An 8,705-nucleotide genomic window follows, 5' to 3' on the forward strand; every position below is an offset into this window, starting at 1 on the left:
TATATATATATATATATATATATATATATATATATATATATATATATATATATATATATATATATATATAGCTCGCAAACGGCTCGACGAGCCACGAGCTTAAAACAATAGAGTTCGAGCTCGACTCGATTATTAAACGAGCCGCTCGAGCTGAACGGCTCGTGAGCGACACATGAACCGCTCGACTCATTTACACCTTATGCAAGAGGAATCCACTTATGTTCAAATTTAGTAAAGTTATGTTAAAGATAAGGTATAGCAATTAAATATAGTTTTGAGTTTTGCATGGGTCAATTATTATGTTCACATTATGGGATTGGGAGGTAATTAAGTCAAAATAAAATACTTTATACATGGTTATTAAATTTGTTTTCTTCGTACTAGTCATAATAATATAGTGAAGTCACTTTTTTGTAGAAAATAGGATCCGTGGGTCCAAGGAATAAGTTTGCAACGAAATATATAAATGGTGTTTACATTATGCATTTTTAATTAAAAACGACAATGCGTATAAAACAAAATTAGTTGTATACAATTTCAAAATTAAATAATCTGTGTTCAGGTATTGTTTATTTTTAGGGAACTTTTCATTTTTGTATTTTTCAATAGATTTTTCTTCATAGAACCTCTCTTGTAACCACCATTATTTGGAATATCTAGAGCAAGATTTCACTTTAAATTTGTAATTGGATCTCAATTTTCAGATTTTCTCTTCCAATTTCAAGCATCAAGCTAAAGTTTCCCATTTCGATTCTTGCATTTATTTTTCCTCGTATCTTGAATCCATGTTCATTACTTCAACTCTTCTTTGATTTTCATTTTCATCATGAGTAGCTAATCATCTCTAGGGATTTAGATTGAATTTCCTGGATGTCTAGCTATGTGAATTGAATTGTCAAATCTAGGTCTTGCAATATTTTGATGATGGATTTGATTGTGAGAATGGTGAATTATACAGACTCTTGTTTAGTTAGGGCAGCCCAACTTTGCAAGAGGTTAGTGGATGGGTGTCTCACCTATGAGAGTAGGACTTTACCGTAACATAGCTAAACCTATCACATTTCTAGCTCATCTTTGAGGAAAGAGAATTGGAAGGAAATGGGTACACTCGTGCTTAATTGTCTCACTTAGCCTAGTTTCTATGAAAATAGGACTAGGACTTAGGTGATAGTTCAATGTCCACGAGAGTGGCGTTGACACTTATACCACTCTCTCAATTTCATTATTGAGCATTGCTTGGTTTATTAGAATTTTAGAACACTCGAAAGCATCTATGCAAGGTTGTTTGATCTAAATCCTTCCTTTCAAGTTTCAACATTGTCTTTTACTCAATCATTCGATTTCTTTTATACTTGTTACTCAACGCAATCACCTATTCCATTAGGATTAGCTCTCAAACACTCAATGCATTTGTGTTTAACCCCGGCCTCTTTACACAATTCCTTTCTAACCACTCTTTGAGAACGACACTCACTTTACTCACTTTTTAACCACGGGTCAAGTCAACATAAACAAGAAAGTACCAAAGAGCAGTAAATTGTTCTAAGTTGTGAAAATTGAGTGCCCCTCTCCCTTTTTCAATGAGTTTTTCCTTAGCCAATGACTGGCTTTCTTGAGTTTCAAGGCTTTTCTAATTACAATTCTTCCTTAACATACTCTCTGGTTGGAAGGAGGGAATTAGTGAGAGAAGAATTGTAATTCTATGATTTGAAGCTTGATGATGGGGATTTAGATTCTTTTAGGTTAAAAATATTTGATAAAGTATATAACTAATACTACATGTCTAATAATAAAATCATATAAATGAAATGTATTTGAAACAACACAATTCTTATAACTATTAGAAGATAAGACTTCTATTTTTAATGATAAGAAATATTATGACCTCGCATAAATTATTTTAAAATTTTTTTAATGAGTTCAATCTTGAGCAGCTCGAGTTCGAGCTTGAATTCGATTTCGAGTTCAATTTTGAGCTCAAATTTAACCCGTTTGAATTTAAATTCATGTTTCAATTAAAAATAAACTATAATATTATATATATATATATATATATATATATATATATATATATATATATATATATATAGCTCGCAAGCGACTCGACGAGTCACGAGCTTAAATAATAGAGCTCGGCTCGATTATTAAACAAACTGCTCGAGCTTGGCTAGAGCTCGAATTTGACCGAGCTCGAGCTGAGCAGCTCGTGAGTGACACGCAAACGCTCGACTCATTTACACCCTATGCACGAGGAATCCAATTATGTTCAAATTTAGTAAAGTTATGTTAAAGATAAGGTATAGCAATTAAAGAATTTTTAGCACTTTTAGTCCCACGACTATCGTGGTACTTGCAGGATTGGTCCACGACTTTCAAACTTTGCAATTTTGGTCCACGACTATTATTTTTGTTGCAAAAATGGTCCTTTCTCCCGCCGGAAAATAAATCCGACGGTTTTTCCGGAAAAAAATATATGCATATTTTTCGTCGAAAAAAAAATTCCCTTTTCAAGTATGATTAAAATGGGCATTTACATTGTTGAAAAAAATTTCCCTTTCAAGCAGAAAAACATTAGTTGTCATGTTTAACACGCCATCTGTTGCAAAAAATAAAAATAAAAAATTAATTCATTTCTAAAATGCATGAGATCGCATCAGTATGGACTCCAAAATTATTTTGATTTTGGTAAACTTAAAGTTAAAACTAATTCATTTCTTTAAAAAATGTAGTCAATTTAATCTTAGTAAAATTAAGTACAAATTCAAAATAATTTTTACTTTTTAGTTTAAATTTAATCATAATAATATTTTTTTTTGTTGATCTTGAATTTGTACTAATAATTTTGAATTTAGTACTTAATTGGCTAAAATGTAAAAATAATTTAAATTTGAACTAACAAATTCAAAATTCCCCTTTTTAGAATTAACTTTAATTAGTTTACCAGAATCAAAATAATTTTGGAGTCCAGACTGACGTGATCACATATTTTTTAAAAATGAATTAGTTTTTTTCGGCAATAGATGTCGCGTTAAATATGACAATTGATGTTTTCCTGCTTGAAAGAGGAATTATTTCGACAATGTAAATTTCCATTTTAATCCTACTTGAAAGGATAATTTTTTTCTGACGAAAAATTGACAAAAAATATGTCGATATTTTTTTTTCCGACGAAAAATTACCGGAAAAACCACCGGATTTATTTTCCGGCGGAAAAAGGACCATTTTTGCAACAAAAACAATAGTCGTGGACCAAAATTACACAGTTTAAAAGTCGTGGACCAATCCTGCAAGTACCACGATAGTCGTGGGACTAAAAGTGCTAAAAATTCGCAATTAAATATAGTTTTGAGTTTTGCATGGGTGATAAAAATTATTATGTTCACATTATGGGAGGTAATTAAGTCAAAATAAAATACTTTATACATGGTTACTAAATTTGTTTTCTTCGTACTAGTCCTAATATAGTGGAAGTCACTTTTTTGTAGAAAATAGGATCCGTGGGTCCAAGGAATAAGTTTGCAACGAAATATATAAATGGTGTTTACTTATGCATTTTTAATTTAAAACAATGCGTATAAAAAAAAATTAGTTGTTTACAGTTTCAAAATTAAATAATCTGTGTTCAGGTATTGTTTATTTTTAGGGAACTTTTCATTTTTGTATTTTTCTCTAGATTTTTCTTCATAGAACCTAACTTGTAACCACCATTATTTGGAATATCTAGAGGAAGATTTCACTTTAAATTTGTAATTAGATCTCAATTTTCAGATTTTCTCTTTCAATTCCAAGCATCAAGCTAAAGTTTCCCATTTCGATTCTTGCATTTATTTTTCCTCGTATCTTGAATCCATGTTCATTACTTCAATTGTTCTTTGATTTTCATTTTCCTCATGAGTAGCTAATCATCTCTAGTGATTTGGATTGAATTTCCGGATGTCTAGCTATGTGAATTGAATTGTCAAATCTAGGTCTTGCAATATCTTGATGATGAATTTGATTGTGAGAATGGTGAATTATATCGACTCTTGTTTAGTTAGGGCGGCCCAACTTTGCAAGAGGTTAGTGGATTGGTGTCTAACCTATGAGAGAATAGGGCTTTACCGTACCATAGCTAAACCCATCACATTTCTAGTTCACCTTCGAGGAAAGGGGGTTAGAAGGAAATGGGTACACCGAGTGTTTGCTTAATTGTCTCACCTAGCCTAGTTTTTATGAAAATAGGACTAGGACTTACGTGATAGTTCAATGCCCACGAGAGTGGCGTTGGCACTTATACCATTCTCTCAATTTCATTATTAAGCATTGCTTGCTTTATTAATTAGAATTTTAAAACACTCGAAAGCATCTATATATTCCACTATTATTCTTGCACAAGGTCCTACTAAGACTTAGTCTAGTCATTTGTTAGGTTAACCTAGTCTTGTGGTTTAGGTGTAACTAGTTTCCTGTTTAGAATCGCTCATGATGAGGAGTTTCTTACTCCCAAAGTTGTAGTCGTGTGATGAGCAAAACTAACAGTTGGTTGGGCGTGTTAATTTGACTTTTTTTTTTTCAGTTTTCTTTTTCATTTTTCTCTTTATTCCTATCTTTTCTTTTCTAACCACACATACGAAAAGTATAACTACATACTGATGATGCTCTAAAACCAGAAAATCATGTCTGGTTTAGTATTTCAAAGCCTAGTTATAAATGACTATTATATATAAAAAAAAATTGAACTTATATATTTTCATTTGTAATTGCAAAAATCATTTTGAAAAGTCAAGGCAAATATATTAAAATATTTAATGGGATGGATGGTGGGCAATATTTTAATGGGTCACACTTGTGTGAGACCGTTTCACGGATCTTTATCCGTGAGACGGAGACGAGTCGGGTCGGATCAAATCACCATACAAATGTCATACTTATATGTGCAAATCTCACACTTATATGTTCAAATATAACACTAATCAAAAATACAAGTTTTGTTACTTATAAGAGAAAAAGTAATACATTTTTCATAATAAGTAATGTTGACAAGTGCCTCAAGTGCCTCTCACTTATAAGGGCAAATATAATACTTTTGAGGAAAAATGTAATACTTTTAAATCGAAATGTAAAAGTATTGTATTTTCCTTAAAAGTATTACATTTACCCTAATAAGTAACAAAAATTTTATTCCTGATTAGTATTACATTTGAGCATATAATTATTGCATTTGTGTGTATAAGTGTTACATTTGCATTTTAACCCGACCAGACCCGACCCGTTTCATGGTGAGACGGTCTCACACAAGTTTTTGCCTTTATTTTATTAGTAGTATAATATGATTCTATATATAAAGACTTCACAAACATTCTTGACTCTAAATTAAAGTAATTAAGTTCGTCAAATTAATAGCACAACAGAACAAAATGGATATAATTATTTATATTATCACTGATGAATGTCGCAGGGCGCAGGATTCCTCTTTTTTTTTTTTTTTTTTTCTTAAATAACTAGAATTATTGTGTTTTCAAAAAAAAAAACAAAAAACCTTTTTTTTTCTTTTTTTTTCCTTAAATAACTAGAATTATTGTGTTTTCAAAAAAAAAAACAAAAAAAAAAAAACTAGAATTATTGTAGTATTTGTTATGGGAGATTATATATGCATACATGCATGTCAGTAGTGTGCACGCAAGTTTTGAACATCCATTATATTGACCATTTAAATTTATGTTTAACAGATGAAATAATGATTGAAGTTACGTTCTACGTTTGCTCTCGCTCTTCTTCCGTTCCGACCACCGTCGCAGTTCCGTCCGCCTCCGACCACCGCCACAAATATTCTTCTTCCGTTTTCTTTCCCTTTGAATAAAATAATAGTAGGTAGGTATTGGGGTTTGTATTGGTAGTCTTGAACTTCCAACCCTACTTTGACTTTACCCACTTTTATTTTCTCTATTATTGTGTTTTCCTCTCGTTACTTTCACGAGCATTTTTTCCTCTTGTTACTTTCATGAGCTTTTCATTTTCATTAGCATAAATCGTTTAGTTTGGTTTCGGCAAGTGTTTGATCTTATACTGGGCAAGCAAAAAAGAATGATGACGAAGACCCAGATCTTTGATGAAGCTTTAAGTTCCCTGAAAGAACATAGCTTCCTAGTTATGAAACAGTCTGCAATTCAAGTTTTCTATAGAATAGGTAGAAAAGTTGTTTCTATGTCTGACTGTAAGGAATTGTTTACCATTTTATTGATCGTTCATGTAAACGTTTTATGTTATGAATTAATGGAACAGTTAAGTTTACCTTTTAAAAAAAAAGATCGAAGTTACGTTAGTTATTGGTGGAGGCCGGGGTTTATTCCACAATTATCGCTGCTTCACCAATGTTGTCAGCTCCGAAACTAATGAAGTGGTGGACCAATTCAATCATATCATAAACATATGCTAAAATTATAAATTAAAACAACAGTTGGGAAAGAATATTATTTTTAGTAACATATTTAATTCCGGAAGTCTCGACGAAGCGAGGCCAGCAACGGTGGGCCCCGGAAACCAATAAAACTCAGAATCTTTAACTATAAAATATCCTTAGCACTCCATCTAGTTCAATTATTTGAGAATTAAAAATAAAATTAAGAAAATCACATGCTGTTCGTGATTTTTCGCGGTTAGATTAGTAAAATAAGAGGAAAATTATAAAATAGCAAAAAAGTGAAAGTTAAGGACAATATCCAGAAGTCGAAAATGGTGAACTTGTAGAGATTGATATCTGGTGTGGAGATACACTCTCACACAAATCTTACCTCTAAAATCAATTTTCTAGTATATGATCGTTGGATCCCGGTCATATACTTGAAATTAAATTGGAGCGCCTTTGTTGCTAGGAAAGTAGGACTTGTACACTAGACACATGTTTACACGCTTGATACCCACTACGAGGGTATTTAGGTCTTAATGAGAATATATGATTGTGTGATTTCGACTTGAATTACCACAAGAGTGGAGTCTAAGGTGAAGTTGTAAGTCCAAATAGTTATGAGAATAGCATTTATTGATATTCTACTAAAGTTAGCCCATAATGTACAATAGAGTCTAGTCCAATAATAACTTATATTGTGATAGCCCATAATGTACAATAAAGTTACTGCAACTTTCCCAAATTGGACTTGTTTGAAAAATTGAAGAGCCAGCTTCTTCAAACAATTTATTGATTCGTTATTGGTGGTTAATATGACATAAACCTTGGCAAGAATGAAAAATGGGAGCTGGTTCTCTAGCATTACCTTTACCAATACTGTCTAATGAGCATAAGATCGAACATAAATAAAAAATGAGCATTACCTTAGCTTTATCGATCCCAAGCTATATAGCACAGACATGCACATGCACTGTTTGCCACGGTACAAATATAATACGGAGCAAAATATACAAACATAACGCCTTTTTGTTTTGGAAAAGATAAAACTTTTATACCATGAATCATAGCTTGCATTATGAATTATGATCGATTTAAAATAACATTCAAATTATATACTTGTAGTTACTATATTATGTATTTTCAGACTTCAGTTAATAAATTGTGCTACTACAATTAACGTATTCTGTATCTGTCATTAATAGATTATGTATTTATTACAACTAATAACTGTTACAATTAACATATTACTAATCTTAAACGTCTGGTTATATTATATCTCTAGTAATTGTTATCTTCCATATACTCCGTATATCTTTGTATTGCGTTTTGGTGTTGTGAAAATATACATAATATAGCTCTCATCTAGTATCAGTGTTCAGGTTCCCTGATGGCGTCCACTGCTCAGGACGTGCTGAAAGGTTTTGTCTAATAAGGAGATGAAAGGTTTTGTCCAATAAAAGTCCAAACCTGTCATTTTCATTTGGGAGACAAACCATTTGTGGTACAAACAACTGTAGGAAGACATTTGGGATTTCTGCTGCATTGATGGTCTGCAGCTATTTAAGGACCTCAACCTCTCACTGCTCAATAATTCAGTCTCATACACCATCCAGAGAGTATAGAGTGGAAGTGAGAGAAAAATACAGTTTATTCAAGCAAAGGCAGCAAGCAGCACAGTTCATTCAGGCAACAACAAACACAAACTATGGCTGGAGGTTAGATCCTATATGTTTCAGTTTTATTCTTACAATTGGTATCAGAGCAAAATATAATCTCTGCCTAGTTATTAGTTTGAATGTGTATGCAATATGAATATATTTATTATATTAAAAGCATACATATATATTTGTGCTTTGCTTTTACAGTACATATATATTTGGATTTAATATATGTACACATATAGAAGCAAATTTCTGCTCAATATTTGCATATTAAGTAGTAATATTTTCCGTATCCACATATACATTTATATCTAGTTTTCATATGTGTATATACATACATGAAAATTTATTCGAAAATATTGTTATGTGTTTTTCGAAATATGAATGAACCAATTTCGAAATAAATGTTATAAAATAAACCTACCGCAAAATTTATTCACGACCGCGGAGACATGCCGGTGCGTGTCGGCGGTGGCGATGGCGTCTGCTAGCGGTAGCGGTGGTGAGCGTGGCCAGCGGCGTGGCGTGGCGGTGGAGTTCCTCCGGCGATCTTCCGGTCCCTTCGCCAACAGTGGCGTTGGCTCGGGCCGACCTCCTCCGGCGGCGACATCTTCCTCCGATCGGTGATGGCGTCGGCAAGGGAGAAGAGAAGGCGGTGC

This window comes from Ipomoea triloba, chromosome 7, assembly GCF_003576645.1.
Source record: "Ipomoea triloba cultivar NCNSP0323 chromosome 7, ASM357664v1".
NCBI classification, from domain to species: Eukaryota; Viridiplantae; Streptophyta; class Magnoliopsida; order Solanales; family Convolvulaceae; genus Ipomoea; species Ipomoea triloba.